Consider the following 19415-nt stretch of genomic DNA (forward strand, 5'->3'; position numbering starts at 1 on the left):
TATGACACATTCACTCCTTTATTAATGTGTTCATCCAACAAAATATTATTTAGCATCTGTTAACTGCCAGGCACTATATTAGGTGCTGGGCATCTAGTGGTGAGTGCACATAATCATAGTACTTAGAACCCCAGGGTAGGGCAGGATTTAATTAAACACATAAGTGAATATGGAATAAGTACAATGCAGAAAAATGGTTATAAGACAGGAAAGAACCCTTGAGTCAGGATCTGAGGATAGACTTAATTTGGCAAGGAGAGGAAACAGTGTGAGCAAAGGTCTTATGGCAGGAGGGAGCATGGAACATTCCAAGAATTGAGGACCAGTGCTCAGCGTACAGAGAACAAGGAGAAAGACAGGCAGAGGCCATACCCAGAAAATGCCAGTTGTGTACCCATGAAGTGCCAGGCATTGTGCAGGCTTGTTGCCCTGCACAATACGGTGGTGCCTGCCAGAAATGGTTTGTTAGATTGCAGCGGTCCTACTTTGGTCCTGAAGGACAGTGAAGTCACGATGTCCTTTTAATGTGCAGAATATCCAACAGTATTGGGGCACCTGGGTGGCTCAGCTGGATAAGCAGCCGACTGTTGATTCCAGCTCAGGTCGTGATCTCACAGTTTGTAGATTCAAGCCCTGCATTGGGCTCTGTGCTGATACAGTGGATGGAGTCTGCCTCGGATTCTGTCTGTCTGTCTCTCTGTCTGTCCCTCCCTGCGTGCACTCTTTCTCTCTCTCAAAAATAAATAGAACAAACAGGAAGAAAAGTTAAAAAAAAAAAAAAAGAGGAAGAAGAAAAGAATATCCAGCAATACGTCTTGAAGTTCACTTTGCCTAAAAGGAGAGATGGCCTTGGGTAATAATAATTGATGGCGCAAGGCTAATTATTTGGCCAGTTGGTCAAGGACATTGGAAAGAGCAAGACTGGAGAACTGGTGACAAGGAAGATTTGGGATGGGCTATGCCGATGGACCTAGCAAAATGAAACTTCTGCTCTGTGGAGGAAGCTCAGCCTCCTTTTCCAGGCTCAGCACTGGCTCCGTGGAATCATGAATGAAACAGAAAGGATAACAGGACTGGAGCTCTGCCTAGGACCACCACGCACTGTCGGGCGTTCAGGTTGCCAGCAACGATGACCAGTTCTGAGTTGGTGAGATAGCCCCTTCTCCGGGAGGATCAACCAACCACTTGGAGGCAAGTCATTTCCTTTGGCCCTACCCAGTCATTGAGAGAGAGAGGAGTTATGTCCTCTCTGCAATATACTTACCCTACATTTCCATTTGTTTCCCTGCTTGCTGTGCTGGTATAAACACCACCATCTGGGGATTGAATGAATGCTTTACATACAATCATTGTGTCTGATGCCATATAGCTTCTGACCAGGAAACTCACTCTGTAATGAAAGAAATAGCACACTGGGCTATTGCCCATAGAATTCATTGGTCTAATGGCACTGTCTGTCCCCAGGAAGCACATGTCTTACTGAAGATGTTAGCTATGGTGCTTTCTTGGAGATAGCCCTTTTTGCAGCATATGCTTTGAACTTAGTGTCCAATATTTGGTACTTTTCCTTCATGTTCTTGCTGTCTATTGCTGTATAACTGTCCCAAAACGTAGTGGTTTAAAACAACTACAACATTTACTTTGCTTACAAATCCATAATTTATGCAGGGCTCGTGAGGACAGCTTATCTCTGTTTCACTTTCCACTTAATGCCGGCTGGGGCAGCCAAAAAGTTGGGGGCTGAAATCATCTAAAGCCTCCCTCTTTCACATGTCTGGGGACTGATGCTGAATCTGTGGCCAGAACATCTACTCATGGCCTTTCCACAGTGCTGTTTGGTTCCTCACAACATAGTATCTGGGTTCCAAGGGCAAGCATCCCCAGAGAGAGAAATGTGGGTGGAAACTGTAATGTCTTTTCTAAACTAACAGTGGAAGCCCAATAACTTTTTTAAAGTTTATTTTGAAACAGCAAGAATGAGGGAAGGGCAGAGAGAGAGGGAGAGAGAGAGAGAATCCTAAGCAGGCTCTTCACTGTTAGCACAGAACCCCATATGGGGCTCCATCTCATGAACTGTGGGACCGTGACCTGAGCTGAAACCAAGAGTTGGACGCTTAACCCTCTGAGCCACCCAGGCGCCCTGTGGATATGTTTTAAAACTATCAGGCTTCCATAGGCAAAATTAATGGATTTAGGAACAAAGGGATGTTATGGAACTTAAATTTTTTTGAACTTCCATTCTCTGAGATTCTGGTTTGGAGGTTTTGCTCGTTTGAAGGGTTTGTTACCAAAGAAAGGAATTCTTCCAACAAAGGCTGAGCAGTGGTTCCACTGATTTGGGGGTAAGACTGCCATCTAACCATGTTGCACGCCTTGTGACACTGGAGAGGCAAGAGAAGGAAAAGGAGAAGAACAAGGTTATGGTATTAGCTGGAGTGAGTCACCCTGATCGTCGAGCAGATAGTTCTATCAGACACACGGATCCCTTAGCAATGAAGGTACTGGCTGAAAGTAAAGGGAACTCAGAATGGCTTGTGGAGAAAGGGAGTCACTAAGGTGGTGAAGTCCTCATGATCAGCGGAAGCAGCGAGAGCTGGCATCCATACTTGTATCTCCTTTCTTGAAGAGTATCACGTACACTTTTATGTGTTTTAATTTTTATTTTATTTCTTTGCCCTCTTCTCCACTGTTATGTGTGCTATTGTTGGTAAACTTCATTATTTATTTAGCCTACACATTACAAAGGAATGGATATCAACCAGAGGTTCTGGACTTAGACATGGACAGATGGATGTGGCAACTGATGAAACATTGGCTGACTTTCTTGGAGAGTTATTGAGTGAAGTGCGCCTTTGATTGTATGAAGGATATTTGCAACATTTTAAGTAGCACCTTTTTTGAAGTATAAGCATTGAAAGCAGAGGTTGTATCAGTGTTGGGCAGCCAAAGAGATGACTTTGAGTTAGACATTTGTGTGGTGTTATTTTCTGCCGTTTACCATTTGAGTTCTTTTTCTGTGTTTGGGGAATCCCCACTGTGTTTCTTGGTGGTGATGAGCATTGCTTACAGAAAGTGAGAAAGACGGTTACTCGCTTTTTCTAGCCTTCTTAACAGTGAGAGTGTATGCATGTGACCTCGGCTTGATCAATCAGATGACATCTTGACTTCAACTTTATGAGAAACTCTGAGCCAACACATTCACAAAAATGCTCCCAAATTCCTGATTTATAGAAACTGTGTGAGATAATGTTTCTTGTTTTAGGTACCTTCCTTGTGGGAGAATTTGTTATGCAGCAATGGATAGCTGATACATCCTCCCTTCTCTATAAGGAGGGGATGCATCACAGTACCTACACAGCTGTGCAGAGATATTCTCATCATCAGTCTCCGCAATCACTATTTCATTCTTTGTCTTGTCTTGTGTAACTGCCAGGAGGCTTATCCTGGAAGAATTCCTTCAACAATCTCTTAGCATTTCTGGCATGGGCAGATTAGCAACTTTATTCAAAATGTAAGAAAGGCTTGACAACTATTATATTGTTCTCAGATTTTGAGATCTCTGCCTAGGGTCATAGGCAACATGAAAACTTTGCCATCCTGCAAGAAAAATCCTCACACATATTAAGTAAAAATGCAGTAAATGTAAAAAGTAAATTAGAGTTCTAGAAGGTTTCTACATCCAAATAAACCAGATATGTTCTTTCTAAATCTCTCTGGTGGTTGATCCTGCCAGTTACTTGAGCAAGTTAACTAACTTCTCTCTTCAGTTTCCGTATCTGTAAAATAGAATAACAAGGGTATCTATCTCATATGGTTCTTATGAAGGCAAGTGAAATAATCTATGGTAACATATACCTGGTATGTAGGAAATATTCAGTACATTTTAGGTATCATTTTTAATCATCACCTTGTTCAGGAAGCATTGCCAAAGTGCTGTATTTTCCAAGGGTAGATTGTCTCATAAGTTTTATGTAATGTAGGCTCTATCACTTTTTAAAGTTTTCAGACCAACTCGAAATTTCATATCTTTTATTCTTGCCTTCTCTCTTGTTCTCAACAGACTAGAAAAAGATTTGTGAGATGATAAGGTGTTTTTAAAGCGTGAGCGCCCTCATGCTTAAATCCCTGTTTTTTTGGCTCCATGATCAATCCATTTATTGAACAAAGTGAAGGTAAACAGATATGTCTTTGTATCATACTTCCGACTTGCCATCTGGCCATCACTAGGGGGAGACATGAATGTTGTCTTGTTTTTTGTTTTAATTATTTAAGAGGAATTACTATGTTTTTTTAATGTTTATTTTTAATTTTTAATGCTTATTTATCTTTGAGAGAGATAGAGAGACAGAGTGCGAGCAGGGGAGGGCAGAGGGAGAGGGAGACACAGAATCCAAAGCAGGGTCCAGGCTCTGAGCTGTCAGCACAGAACCTGACACGGGGCTCGAACCCGTGAACCGTAAGATCATGACCTGAGCTGAAGGCAGATGCTCAACCGACTGAGCCACCCAGGTGCCCCTATTTATTTATTTTTGAGAGAGAGAGAGAGAGAGAGACAGAGAAAATGAGCCAGGGAGGGGCAGAGAGAGAGGGAGAGAAAGAATCCCAAGCAGGCTCTGCACTGTCAGCACAGAGCCAGACATGGGGCTTGAACCCATGAACTGTGTGATCATGACCTGAGCAGAAATCAAGAATCAGATGGTCAACTGACTGAAGCCCCTCAGGTGCCCTGAAGAATTAATATGTTTTTGAAAATTTGTTTACAAACATGAAACCATATAGAGCCTTGGTTTGCAACTACTGCTGTCCTAATGCATTAATTTGGATATTTGAAAGATGAATTTTAAAAAGTATAAAATTTTCAGCCTCACATGGAAGTGCGAAATAAGCTTTTTAATGTAAGCCTGTCATGACATCAGTCAGAAATGTGGGGAAATTGAGAAGCTGCATAAATTTTCCTGTAACTCTTCAATGATTCTCTACTAAGAAGAGTTTGATATATAACAGACATCATAACATCATAACTACATTATAATATCATAACATTATAACATCATAACTATGTAAGTATGCATAAGTAAGTCAATTTTATATAAGTAAATACAGAGACTCAGAATGCGTAAGATGTTTATGTCAAAAATTGTGCTATTTTATGCTTTGTCAGTAACTCCTCAGGTTTAAATGCAGTCTTCGAACGTATGATACTAAGTGACTCATCACTCAACAGTTCGCTTATTTCTGAACACACTGGGAAAAAATAGCCTTTGGTTCTTTTTATTACTTTTTGTCTATATTTTCTACATGCCAATATTAGAAATATACACCAGTCTTGCGCTCCAAAAATGTTTCCACCTCCTTCCAACCTCCCACTGGAGGGCAGTAGAGAACCATCCAGACCATCACTGATTTTGGACCTCCCTGGCTCTAATGTGACAAATTAAATCTTAAAATGCCTAATACTTATTTCCTTCTGCTAAAATGTCATAATCAAAGTATCTTTTCAGGAAATCAATATGCTTCCATAAAAAAAGCCATAATTTATTGTAAAAATAAAAGAAAATAGAGCAAAAGTTTTGCATTTATAAGCATATACTAAGTGGAAAAAATTAAAACTACATGACAAATGTGCTTTGTTTGCGGTGGGATTTTTGTAGCTGACTGGCTGAAACTTCCCAAAATGCTAGTCCTAAAAAGTACGTTGGATGTGAATCTTGCTCCACAAACTCTGCTATAGCACATTAGATTATTAAAATTATATCAACCATAATTTTGAGCACCCAGCCAGCCAAAATGATGGCGAAGTCTACGTAAGTCATTTCTTAGACTCCCCTAGTCACCCTGATCCAAGTAAATCACTCATAGATTTCAGGAGTTCTATGTAGGGAGGCACAGTAGTCCCCGGCCACAGTGGTTAGGTCTGCGATGCCCAGTGCCCTTTGAAAGTAGCCAGGCTTCTAGCTTCTTCCTGCACAGGAAATGGGATTTTTTTTGTTATAGCTGGAAATCCCAGTGCCTTGGTCCCTGTTTCCCTGAGATCACTAGCCATCATTGATCAGGTTCTGTCACTGTTAGGAGGAAAATTTTTCCTTTACCCTTCAAGGTTCTCTTGGCTGGCCTAAGAATTAAGTTGACATGAGGCAGAATCACAGGAAAAAAAAAATTAATTTAATTACATACATAGGGGGACTCCATAAGAATATGAAACCCACAGGCAGTCAGGAAATTGAGGCTTATCCAGAGCTAAGGAGAAAGGGCCAGGGGTCTGGGGCTTCAAAAGGAAGATAATTCCCAGGAAGACAAAAGAGATAAACGTTTGGTAAACAAATGTGTGTTGGGCCATCCAGAAACAATGGGACATAAAGAAGAGTTTTGTACTGTAGTTGTTTATGGTGATTGCTCCCTTCCTGGAGCAGGTCCTCTGTCTAAATTCTTTTAGGCAGTCAGTGGGAAGGTCAAAGTTTCTTCCTCAGCCTTTTGTTTCTTAAAAATAACCAGCCTAAAATAATCCACAGGCCAAAGAGAAACATTTTGGGGAGGCAAATTTTGCATCCCTTACAGTCAGTCACCAACCTGGATGCTTTCAACAGTGGTCGCAGGTTGTTACCCCTTGCAGAACCTTTCCTGATTTCATTGACTTCTCTGCCTTCCAAAGAGAATGGATTTTTTTCCCCTACTCACCCTTTCCCACCTAGATTCATAGTTTAACCTCTTCAGTGATCCCCGGCTTTCACTAAAGGCAAAACCAGAGGTAGTCTTTAGGCATAAGGCCTACTAAGCACTGGGGACTGGCAACCATCAGCAGAAGGTGGGGAAGGAAGGAAAATTGCAGCAAAACCAAAATACAGTCTAATGTCTTCACAAATTATCCCCACAGAAGCTGGAACTGAAGAGCATTCTCTGCCTAGTAATCTCCCACTGGAAACCACAGGCATTCTTCATGCCTCTAAGCACCTTCCAACTGCATTCAAAATCAGGGCTGTGAGTCTGGAAATCTTTCTTTGCTAATTTGTTGTACATGAATGCCTGTAGAAGCCTTTGAATGGTAAATGCTGTGGGAGGGGCAGTTTCCATGGTGACTTTTCAGCGCACCCTTTTCCTTGCACTTCAATTAGATCTTCATTGCTGAGCTGCTGTGAATGAGAAGGTAAGGACTCGGTCACATCTGGGGGGCAGGAGGCTGCATCTAGACGCAGCCTTTCTAGATGCAGATACATTGTGAACCCGCTGAGTTGTACTATGCTTGCCTGGTCCCGTCTCTACACGGTTGCCCCAGCCCCATTGTGGGAAAAGCTGTTTGCAACACCCACGACAAAAGGTCAATTTCCTTAACATCCGAACAAGTTAATGTGAACAATACCAAAACAATAGGGAAAAATGGGCAAAGGACATAAATAGCTCCCAGAGAAAGAAAATTGATGGCTTACATTATATGAAAATACGCCAATCTAATTCATAATGAAAGAGATATGTACTTAATTAGATAAAGATTCCATTTTTTACCTACCACCCTGGAAAAGATCTTAAGGTTTGATAATGTGCTGTGTTCAGAGAATATGAAAAACCATCATTTTATACACTCTTAGTGGGTGGATAAATTGGTATAATTTCTTTGGAGAATGATTTAGTCCTTCTTCTAGAAAGACATCCTACAAGTGTAATTACATTTGACTTAAAAACACAAGTAAAATCATATTTATCGGAGCCTTGTTGAAGCAAATGATGAATAGATTAAATGAGTTACTGATAAATCAGACAGTTACTCAGACAGAGACAAAAATAAAGTTAGGTTTTCCTCACACCCCATGAGTTGTGTGTTCAGCCTATTGGCTAAACACTGTTAAAGGATAATTCTCAAAAAAAAAAAAAAAAAAAGTAAAATCATGACTGTCATGCAGATATAAAATGAACACGTGTTCCAGATTTTATTTTGCTCATAACGAAGGAACTAGGCAGATGTCATAACTGGCTCAAAGGAGAAGTCAGAGAAGGACAAATTCATGTGGAGCAAAGGAGTGTTGAAATGAATGTGCAAAATGTGGGTTTTCCACAGGTGGGGGAGCTTGTCCCTGCACCTGCCAGCATTGATTTGCATGTGGGTAGACAGGACTTACTTTGCATTGTTATCTGTGATTTACAGAGTTGTAAAATAGCTCTCAGAAGCAGAATCAGTTAGGCTGCAGGGTGTGCTGTGGTGCACGGTTTCCACGGTAGCTATTTTCTGTACGAGCTTTAAGTGACTTAAGTGATAAATGCGAGGAGTCTGATAGAGTGTAAAACACTGGAGGCCCAATTATATTCCAAAAAGGACACTGAAGTATGGGCACATGTATATATGCACATACACATCGACTGTTCCTCTACGGAGACAGAAGAAATCGGTGATTGTGGCTGACACTCAGGAGAGGGATTGAAAGTTGGGAATGTGAAGCGAAAGAGGAATCTGTTTTTCACCGTCCGCCTTTATATATTGCTTCATTTTTTTCCTTTACATTTGCCATGAGTACGTATTATTTTTCCAAGGCAATCTTTTGTAAACCTCCGTGTGACAAATAATAGAGCAATAACACGTATAAATCAAGCATCACAGGAAGTACACGGAGAAATGCATAGAAATGTAATAGGGGAGGGGAGTCCTTAACAAACCTCTTTCAGGCTTTGATTGTCGATCAGACAAAAAATAGATAAAGCAACGAAAAGCAGCTTTCTGCACGGATTGTATATTAAGACCAATTAGGGAGCTTCTTTGGAAAAGTTGTTTTATTTCAAACCTATGCAGAAGCAGACAGACCGGCCTAATGCACCCAGGGGACCCACCACCCACCTTTCACGGTTTTACCAATTCATGGCCAGCTAATTCTCCCTCCACTTTCCCTCTTTGCATACTATATTGAAGCAATCCCAGGAATCATATGCTTTCATATATGAACATTTTCTCTAGCAAGTATCTCTAAAATGTAAGGAATCTTGTAAAAAACATAGCCACAATACCATTATCACTTTTTTAAATAAAAAAATCACAAGCACAGTATTCTTATCACACCTGAAAAATAAACGGCAACTCTTTAACTTCATCAAGGATTCAGTGTTAAAATCTCTAATTGTTTTATGAATGTCATTAAAAAAGCCAGTTTCGTTTGAATTAGGACCTGAATAAGGTCCACACATTTTGATTAGTTGACGCATCTCTCAAGTCTTTTATTGTAATCTAAGCATTATCTGGGGGGCTTCTAGAAACTGTTGTTGTCCAGGCTCCATCCTGACAGTGTTGAATTTTACCTGAGCCCAGTGCTCTGGAAAACAGTGACAGTCAAGGCACGCACACGCACAGAATCTCTTTTGTGTTCTGGAAAAGGCTTACTACAAAGAACCATCATTTCCCATATGACTTAGGTAAGTCTCATGCATGCTGCCTTGTTTACCTATTACAGGGCTAGGCACAGACCCTCTCAGTTCCCAGCCATAGATGATTAGCTGACCCGCTTGTTCCCGCTGACCAATCAGAACAAAATCCTTGTTAACCAAACTTTGGTAAAGAGTCTCTTCAAGTCTCTGAGCTTTGCCCCACCCCTAGCCTGAGCCAGCACGTAACTCCTCCTTAATAGCCTCTCCTCAGGGTTTACATTCTCTGATCTACTGTCCCATTAGGTCACCCTTTCACCCCACTTCCCCACATCTAGTTCCTTCCAGGCTTGTTTATTCTTCTCCATAAAGGCGGAATTCTTCTTGCCTAACACTCGAGATCTTATGGTCAGAGCTTCTCCCTGCAGCACCAGTCCCTCCCAGCTCCTTCTCATTAGTCCTTTCCAGGAGTCTCTCCTTACTAAATCTGGATTTGTTTTTTTATTTGACAATTCCCAGAAATTTTGATATATTTATCTCCCATTGATTATAATATGAAATGAGATTTGAGAACCACTGCTTAACAGATGTCAACCACGCAATTATGAGGATAATCTAATACATATATATCTGTGTTTGTGTTCCTCTAGAAAACAGGTTCTGAGGCGAGGTCTTGTGCAGATGGTTTATTTAGGAGGTAATCTCAGGAAGCACAAGAGAGAGAGCAGGATGGAGGAGAACCCCATCCAGGATGCACAACGAGCAGGTTTCACCTATGGGTAACTGAAACTTAGTTCCTTTGGGGGACTCTTGGAAGAACATGTAGAATGTATGTTAGATTTGACCTCTCCAGGGACAGCAAAGCTGGAGTATTTATCATATTTATCCGCTTTCTCCTGTCCTTCACTGGTTGAGCAGTTGTCTCTGAGCGTTTTAAGTCCCAAACTTTGCTGGGCACTTTCAAGCAGAGAAGCAGAAATGTATAGGTTTTTGAGGGGACCATCAGCACATTGTCCCCTGCAGCTTCAGGCAAAGTCCGAGGGGTATGGAACCGGAATCAAGAGCGTGTGCTACTGTGTTGAACTTTATACCTACAGAGAATACCCCTTTTCACTTCTGGCAAGTGCCAATCGAATGGCAAAAGTTGGCCACAAAGAATTCCCTATAAATTCCCACAAACAGACATTTGAACTAAGATTTGTTGGACACTTACTATGTGCTAAAGGATTTACGTGGATTATCTTCATTTAATTCTCAGGGCAACACCTGCAATAGGTATGATTATTATCTCAGTTTTACAAATGAAGAAATTGAGCCTCAGGTTAAATACTCTGCCCAAGGTCATACAACCAGGAAAGACAGAGCAGGGATTTAAATCCCAGCCTCCTGACTCCAGAAAACAGTGTTAACCGTTCCGCGGTATGCTTCCACATAGCATTTAATCATAATGTGGGAAAACTACAGATTAATAATAACAATGCTATAACGATCCAACGATAAATACTCCTATCGTTTGGGGATTAAAAAAATTTCTCTATAGAGAAAATGAAAACGCCAATAAGAAAAACCCTATATGGCCAAATAGATGAGTTCTGGTTATAGCTGTGATGAAAAGGAATATCATTATAAGTAAGAGTGACATTATATGAATTAAGCATTCTGCTCAAAAGGTTAGGAAAAGAATAAATCAGCATTGGATAATGTAAGTAAGGAATTAATAAAAATAACAATAGAGAGGACTTCCAATTCAGCTCAAGATGGAGTAACCGGAATTAGATGTACCCTCCTGCCTGGATAATCAAAAAGCAGACAAAACGTATGAAACAGGTTTTCAAGACACTCTATCAGGCAACAAAGGACAGTGATCCCTGATGGGAAACGAGGTGAGCCCCACCTTGAGAGAGTTTCCAGGCCTTGGTGGAAGAAGGGGAACCCAGGCAGAGCCCAGCAGACTCCTTGAGGAGGAAGGAACTCGGAGTCTGGAGGAGAAGAAGAAAGCTGGAGTTTTCAGGATGGGCTACGAAACAGGAGAAAACTGCACATTGGGAGAAACCCAGAGACATGTAGAGTGTTCTCACGTCTTCAGCAGAATACTGGTCAGTGAGTGCATGTAGAGAAATAACCTGTGGACAGGGAAAGCAGCACCCAAAAGTATGAGAGGTAGCAATGTACAGTGGTCACACAGAGCCAGGAATGGTGCCTCTTCCCACCAGCCAGACTGGGAAACCTCAAGACGCACAGGGCACTGGGTAAGGTACACACAACAGTCTTAACCTCCATACTGGGAAACAATCAGCCCTAGAATGAGCACTGTGGAAGTCCCACCCAACAAATCATCAAACCAAGACCAAAGGATCAAACGCTTTCCAAGTTATTTAGTAGTGGCCCAGAACGAAGCTCAGAAATATTTATTGGAAGACAAATTGTCCATACATAACAAGTGAATTTTATAATATCTGCTATCCAATATATAACTGTCAGGCAATGCAAAGAAGTAGGAAATATGACCCATGACGAAGGGACAAATTATTCAGTTGAAACCACCCAGAATGGACACAGATATAAGAATTAGTAGACAAGGATATAAAGTTATAACCATATACATATGTTCAAAAAGTTACGTAGAGACATGAAAGATGTTTTAAAAAACACTCAAATAGAGCTTTCAGAGATGAAAATTAATAAGTGAGCTGTGGGACAACTTCAAGTACCCTAATATAAATATAGTTGGAGTCTCCAGGGCGGGGGGGGGGGGGACAAAAAAAATTAAGTAAATAATGATTGAAAATTTCCCAAACTTGAGGGAAACTATACCCATATACATATGAAACTTCACAAATATTCAAGCACAATAAAGTTGAAGAAAACAACATTGGCACCCATCATAATTGATGAGGGAGCGTAAGGCAAGCTGACACCCCCACACCCCCCCCTCCACTCCCAGTAGGGATATGTGTGACATTCCTCAGGCACTCCTGGCTGCCCAAGAATAAAGGAAAGGGGAAAATAAATGGTTAACTGAGAGATCACGGTTCTGCAGGACATGAGTTTCCATCAGTTTACAAATGTACAAATGTCTTAGCAAATTATAAGAAAAAGGCAATCTTATCAATAGCCTAATCTCCAGAAACCCATAGACTCAGTTTCCTGGAGCCCCCTCCCCTCCATAGTGATGGGGAACAAAGACAAGAAGGAAATGGCAGGTAAAATTAAATTTCTCTGTAACCTGCAGTCCGTTGACAAATACTTGAGGCAAATACAGAGAGAACATTTCTCCGGGAACCCCCTACTGTCCTAACGTTAATGCCTTACTTAAGGGAAAACAATCTTAGCTTGACAATAGCAAGGCCTCTGGTGTCTTAGGAGTCCTCATTAGCATATGAAAGTCCTTTTGGAGGCCTCCCTTTTGCTTGCCTCTACCTCAAATCCATGGTATATAATCAGTTGCTCTTCACAACCCCAGCGCTGCTCTTTCAGCCCATGGGTAGGGTCCCTGTACTTTAATAATGTCTTTTTGCCTCAAAAACATCTCAAGAATTCTTTCTTGGCCATCAGCTCCGGACCCCTACTACTCCAAAACCCTGTCAATAATCAAATGGCTTAAAAGCAGTGATAAAGAGAGAATCTTGAAAACAACTAGAGAAAAAAGGCATTCTACATATGGAGGAACAAGGGTAAGGATGAGTTCAGATTTCTTGTTGGAAATAATGCAAGTGAGAAGATAATAGAGCAATAGCTTTAAGCGCTAAAAGAAAAAAAACCCATCAACCTAGAATTCTATACTCAATAAAATATCTTTCAAAAATGAAGGTGAGGGGCACCTGGGTGGCTCAGTCGGTTGAGCGTCCGACTTTGGCTCAGGTCATGATCTCGCGGTCTGTGACTTCAAGCTCTGTGTCGGGCTCTGTGCTGACAGCTTGGAGCCTGGAGCCTGCTTCGGATGCTGTGTCTCCCTCTCTCTCTGCCCCTCCCCACTCATGCTGTGTCTCTTAAAAAAATTTTTTTTAAATAAAAAAAGAAGGTGAAATAAGGTGAAAGGTTTTTAGACTTAACGAAGGTGGAAAGAATTAGTCACTACTACATCACACACAAGAAGAAATATTAAAGGATGTCCTTCAGGCAGGAGGAAAATGATGCCACATAGAAATCTGGATCTATACAATGAAATACACAGCAACGGTTCCATTGATGTGGAGGCATTTCTATACAATGGAGATAGATAAGAATTTGTCTGGAATTGGGATTCATTAAGGTGCTTCCTAATACCTGCAAATTCAATAGGAAAGGTCAGTCAGTATAGGGGAAAAGGATAATAGCAACCCCAAAAGGCAGGATGATTAAGAATGAAAGTTGGCTGGGGCGCCTGGGTGGCTCAGTCGGTTAAGTGGCCGACTTCGGCTCAGGTCATGATCTCGCGGTCCGTGAGTTCGAGCCCCGCGTCGGGCTCTGTGCTGACAGCTCAGAGCCTGGAGCCTGTTTCAGATTCTGTGTCTCCCTCTCTCTGACCCTCCTCCGTTCATGTTCTGTCTCTCTCTGTCTCAAAAATAAATAAACGTTAAAAAAAAAATTAAAAAAAAAAAAGAATGAAGGTTGGGGTCACCTTACTAGGTAAAGAATTCAAGCAGCCAAGGTTCTGAATGAAGTCAAGGGCAACATGGAATGTGTAGAGGGAGAAGGATATGATAAATAATCAGCTATGGCCTTGTGATCAGTTATGAAGTTGAGAACTAAGGCTGCTCTATTATGTGTATTTTAATGAGTGATTTCAACACCCCCTTCCTTTCCCTGTGGTTTTGCATAAAGAGTTTTGGCAATGCTTGGGGAGGGTGGGGCTCAGTTGGTTAAGCATCTGATTCTTAATTTCAGCTCAGGTCATGATCCCAAGGTCATGGGATCGAGCCCTGCATCAGGCTCCATGCTGAGCATGGAGCCTGCTTAAGATTCTCTCTCTCTCTCTCTCTCTCTCTCTCTCCACCCCACCCCCCCGCTTTCTCTCTCTAAAAAAACGTGTTTATAATTTTATAATTATAAACTTTATAGGCAACCAGGTTATGAGGCATCACACTCAGGCCCGATGGTGCTGCATATCCCTTGGAGATCCTAGACTTGATATGCACAACCTGGTAGATGGAACTGTGTTCCCTCTTGTTGGGGAGAGGGTGAGAGCACCTTCATTTGTAGGATACATCTTCTGCCTGGCCTAATCTCCAGAAACCCATAGGCTCACAACCCTTTGTGTTGTGTTGGTTCCAGCCGATTCATAGTGATGCTATTGGCTGGGAATGCCTGAAGCGCTTGCCCAGACCTATTTTATTGTTAGCAAGACCCCACAGACAGTTCCCCACCAGGGCCAGCATTGTGGCTGGATTAGTCCTTGAGATTCTTCTTATTTTTTAATTATTTTTTAATGTTTATTTATTTTTAAGAGAGAGAGAGATTGAGAGAGAGAGAGAATGCAAACAGGGGAGAGGCAGAGAGAGGGGAGACACAGAATCCGAAGCAGGCTGCAGGCTCCAGGCTCTGAGCTGTCAGCACAGAGCCCAACCCAGGGTTCAAACTCACAAACCTCGAGGTCATGACCTGGGCTGAAGTCAGATACTTAACCGACTGAGCCACCCAGGTGCCCCTTGTGATTCTTATCATAATTATAGGATGCATTTCAGCAAGAAATGATCAGAGAACTTTGAGGAACAGGATTTATTACTCACAAGTGCTGGAGGGCCATATAGTGAGGTCTAGGGTAAAGGGAAAAGAGGGAGGGAAGGAAAGAAAGAGGGAGAGAGAGAAAAAGAGAGGGAGAGAGAGGACCTAGGGCTCTCCCTTTATTAGGGTTCAAGGGTGGGTTGTCTGGGGTTTCATTGGCTAATTTAACACTGAAGAGTGGGAATTAATTAGGGCATGGGACAAGAGAATCAGGGTCATTTGAGTGGTCAGTTGTCTAGGTTACCCAGTGCTCTCTGAAAGCGGAAACTTCATGGGTAGTGGTGGCTCGATTCCTTATCTGGTTGTTTTGCTAGTAGCTGTGTCACACAGCCGGTAAAATGTTTATTCAAGATGGATGTCTTTGAAAGTGGATGCCTCAGCAATCGAAAGCTTAACGCCAGGCACATACACTGCAGTTTTATGTTAGGTAGGAGCATGAAGTTGTTTCAGAGGGTTAAGCATGGGTAGAAAGATGGGAACAAATGCTGAGTAGCAAAAGGGGTGGACTGTGCTGATGTGGCTCTTGTCGATGCCTCACCCGGCCCCTTCCCTGATTGATGGAGGCTTGCCTGCCGCCCGCCACACTTTCCAGACCCTCATGTCTGCTGGCTTCTGGTCGCGTTTGGCACCACTGGGAACCCGGAAAGAAAAGAAAGGAGGAAGCCAGGGAATTTCTTTGTCTTCTTCTCTGTTCTGGGCATCATCTCTGGCGGGGGGCCACGTCTCCTCCATAGAACAGCTATGACATGTATACGCTTTTATGTCTGTGAAAGTGTGCGTGTGTGTGTGTGTGTGTGTGTGTGCGCGCGCTTTTAAAATGTGCCTTTGAAATGTGTCGCTGGGTCACTGGTTGCTAGAGCTGCTAAGGAAAAAGATTGGAAGACACTCTTAATGATGCAGTCTGTTAAAGGTGGTTTTCTCTAAGTGGTAGCATTATTGATGACTTTTCTTCATTTGGTTATTTTTAAAAAAGAAAAAACAGTATGCCCCCTCTCACCTCCGTTAATACTCTTTGATGAATAGTGCAAACCGTCACCTGGTATTTATTTTCATGCACACCTAATTGCAGCTAATCAAGCATTTACCTTGCATTTACAGGCTCTTGCTACAGGTACATTTTTAGCTATCCTCAGTAAAGAAACATAATTGCAGTAGAAACCATAGAAATGAACATAAGAAAAAGGAAGAGTATCATCACTTATTACTTAAGCATAATTCCTTTTTTTCTAGCCACAGAGATCAGGAAGAGAAAACAGCATCTTAAATAGAATTTACCAAGCAGAGAAGCTGTTGACAAGGAGCTCAGATAAAAACACCATGGCATTTGCATGTAATGAAACTGTATCCACAACGCCAATTTTATTCGATGAATAGAATTATGGATTATTTAATTGGCAAATCTTGAAGCCCGAATCAAATGCTATTTTCTTCTCCAAAATGTTTTCATTTCTGTGTTAAAGATAAAAGAGTTTCCTTGTTCAGATCAATCTGACCTGCCTTTGCTGTCCAGAATGTTACTGGTAGAGCATACAATAGGTTTTTAGACTTAATTGTAATCTTAGTGACCATCAAGTGCAGCCCTCTAATTTAATAGGAAATTGAGACCAAGTGACTTGGTCAGGCGAGTACGTGGCAAAGCCAGGACCACAAACCACCCTCTTGATTCTACCTTCACTGCTTCCCATAAATATTAGCGGCTCTCAAATAGTGGTTTGTCTTCAAACCACACCTACCCTCCTCAGCATTCTGACTCTTGCGATTCTCTTATGTTCCCTTCCCCAGTTGAAAACCAGCATGTTATAATCTCCCACCTCTCAATTCAGAATTTAAAATCCCAAATTTACTATGTTATCTCTTGGCTTTCTACTGTGGGAGATGTGGAGTTAGCGCTCTTTTGCCTACCGTCCTTTTAGCCCCCTGGTCCTGCCCCCAGCCCCCCAACATAGTTATGCCATACTTTTTTTTTTTAAGTTTATTTATTTGAGAGATACAGAGACAGCACAAGTGGGAGAGGGGCAGAGAGAGGGAGACAGAGTATCCCAAGCAAGCTCTGTGCTGCTAGCACAGAGCCCGATATGGGGCTTGAACTCATGAAACCACGAGATCATGACCTGAGCCAAAACCAACAGTCGGCCGCTTAACTGACCGAGCCACCCAGGTGCCCCAGTTATGCCATACTTTTGATTAGACAATATCAGTTTACATTAATATGTCTATGTAAATAAATGCTTTCCTCAGCCGAGCCATGCAGTATGCTATGGATACCTTCCTTTTCTATTTGATTTTCTCTTTTCTCTGGAGTTTACAGTTGTTCGTTTGCCTAGGTCTACTTAACGCTAATGCAGTCCATACACTCCACTAGCTGTCTAAATTAGTAGTTCTCAACCTTTTTGGTCTCATAATATTATGAAGGATCCCAAAGAGTTTTTGTTTATGTAGGTCATATCCACTGACATGTGCCATATTGGAAATCAACACCGAAAAAAATATTTATAGATACATTTAAAAGAATTAGTAAATCTATTTCATGTAAACATAAATAATATTTTTAATGAAATATAACTATATTTTCCAAATCAAAATACATTTAATAAGAAGAGTGGTATTATTTTATGTATTTTCAAGTATCTTTAATGTTGGGCTTTTCAGTGGACATCTGGCTTGTCATTTCTACTTCTGCATTCAATCTGTTGTATGTATGTTGTATGTTAAGTAGTCTCTGGAAAACTCTACTGTATGCCCATGTGGAAAGAGTTTGACCTTGCAAATTCCCCGACGGGATCTTGAGGACCTCCTACAGTCACTGGACCTCATTTTGAGAATTATTGGTTTAAATATGTTCAGATGCAACAGGTGTTTCTGGATCCTCTGAGTTCTCCAGTATGGCCTGGTTTCCCTCTATGTCAAGTGCTTAGCTATTATCCCGGGATCCCCCTTCACCTGTCTCCAAAGGAAACATCCTTTGTTTCATATATCCCAAGGCTTCCTCTTTCTGGTTTTGGTGGAGTATATCCTGCAGTAGCTTTCTTTAAAATGATGCATGGGAAACACATTTTCATAGACCTTGCATGTCCAAAAATATTCTACCTTCATACTCCATTGGAATTTGGCTGAATTTATAATGATTGGAAATTATCTTTCCATCATTATTTTGAATGCATTACTCCATCATCTTTTCTTTTAGCTTCCCACGTTGTCGCTGATGAGTCAAAAGCCATTGTGATTCCTGATCCTGGTATTTTATCCTCAGGGAATTTTTAGTACTTTCTCTTTGTTCCCCCTGTTCTGAAGTTTCACAGTGATATATCTTGGTGTGAGCCCACTGGAGTTTCCTGAGTGGTAGGAGTGAGAGGAACATCTTTTGTTATTTATAACAAATCCATTTCAAGCATACCTGAGTTTATGTTAATGAAGTGACTCCAAGGTTGGGGGCTGGTTGCCAGAGGAACCAACCCTGTGATTGGAGGGTTGGAACTTTTAGCTTTACCCCCTGACTTCTGGGGTGTCAGGAGTTGGGGAAAGGGAGGGGAAGGCTATGAATGGAGTTAGTCGCCAGTGACCAATTTTTAATTAATCATGCCTACATAATGAAACCTTCATAAAAACCCTAAAAGAAAGGGTTTGGAGAGCTTCTTGGTTGGTGAAGCTGAGAGGGTGGTGCACCTCAAACTCCATGATAACAGAAGCTCCTGTGCTTGGGACCCTTCTGGACCTTGCCCAATGTACCTCTTCATCTGGCTTTTTATCTGTATGCTTTATAATATATCAGTGATATTAAGTAAAGTGTTTCCCTGAGTTTGTGAGCCATTATTGAACCTGAGGAGAGAGTTGTAGGAACCTCCATTTTGTAACCAAATCAGACAGAAGGATAGGTAACCTGAAGACCTATGACCTGTGATAGGTATGACTGGTTGAATCATTGGCCATTAGTGACTGACTTAACCTCCAGTCCCTGTCCTCTATCTGCAGGTCAGGTGGTGGGACTGCTAGATCCAACCCTCTAGTCACATGGTTGGTGCTCCCTGGCAACCATCCCCCATCCTGAGTCTATCTAGGGACTTTACAAAAATTATGTCATTAACATGAACTCAGGTGTGGTTGAAAGGGGCTTGTTATGAGTGACAAAATCTTTACCGCTTTGGAGCCGTTTTAGGAAGCAAGGACAAAAGACCAAATATTATAGCAAAAGATGTTCCCATCACTCTTTATCCTTCAGGATGTTTTAGGGGCTCTGTTCCAGGAATGAGACAAAGACCAAAAGTACATATTTATTACATATTACAATCTCATAAGAATATACACAGGTCTGTCTACCACTGTTCTGGAGGGAAGAGCACTGGGCATCTTAGCACTCAGCAAGTAAACATTCAATCTTC

Source organism: Panthera pardus, unplaced genomic scaffold (genome assembly GCF_024362965.1).
Source record: "Panthera pardus isolate Hobbes unplaced genomic scaffold, ASM2436296v1 HiC_scaffold_16, whole genome shotgun sequence".
Lineage (NCBI taxonomy): Eukaryota > Metazoa > Chordata > Mammalia > Carnivora > Felidae > Panthera > Panthera pardus.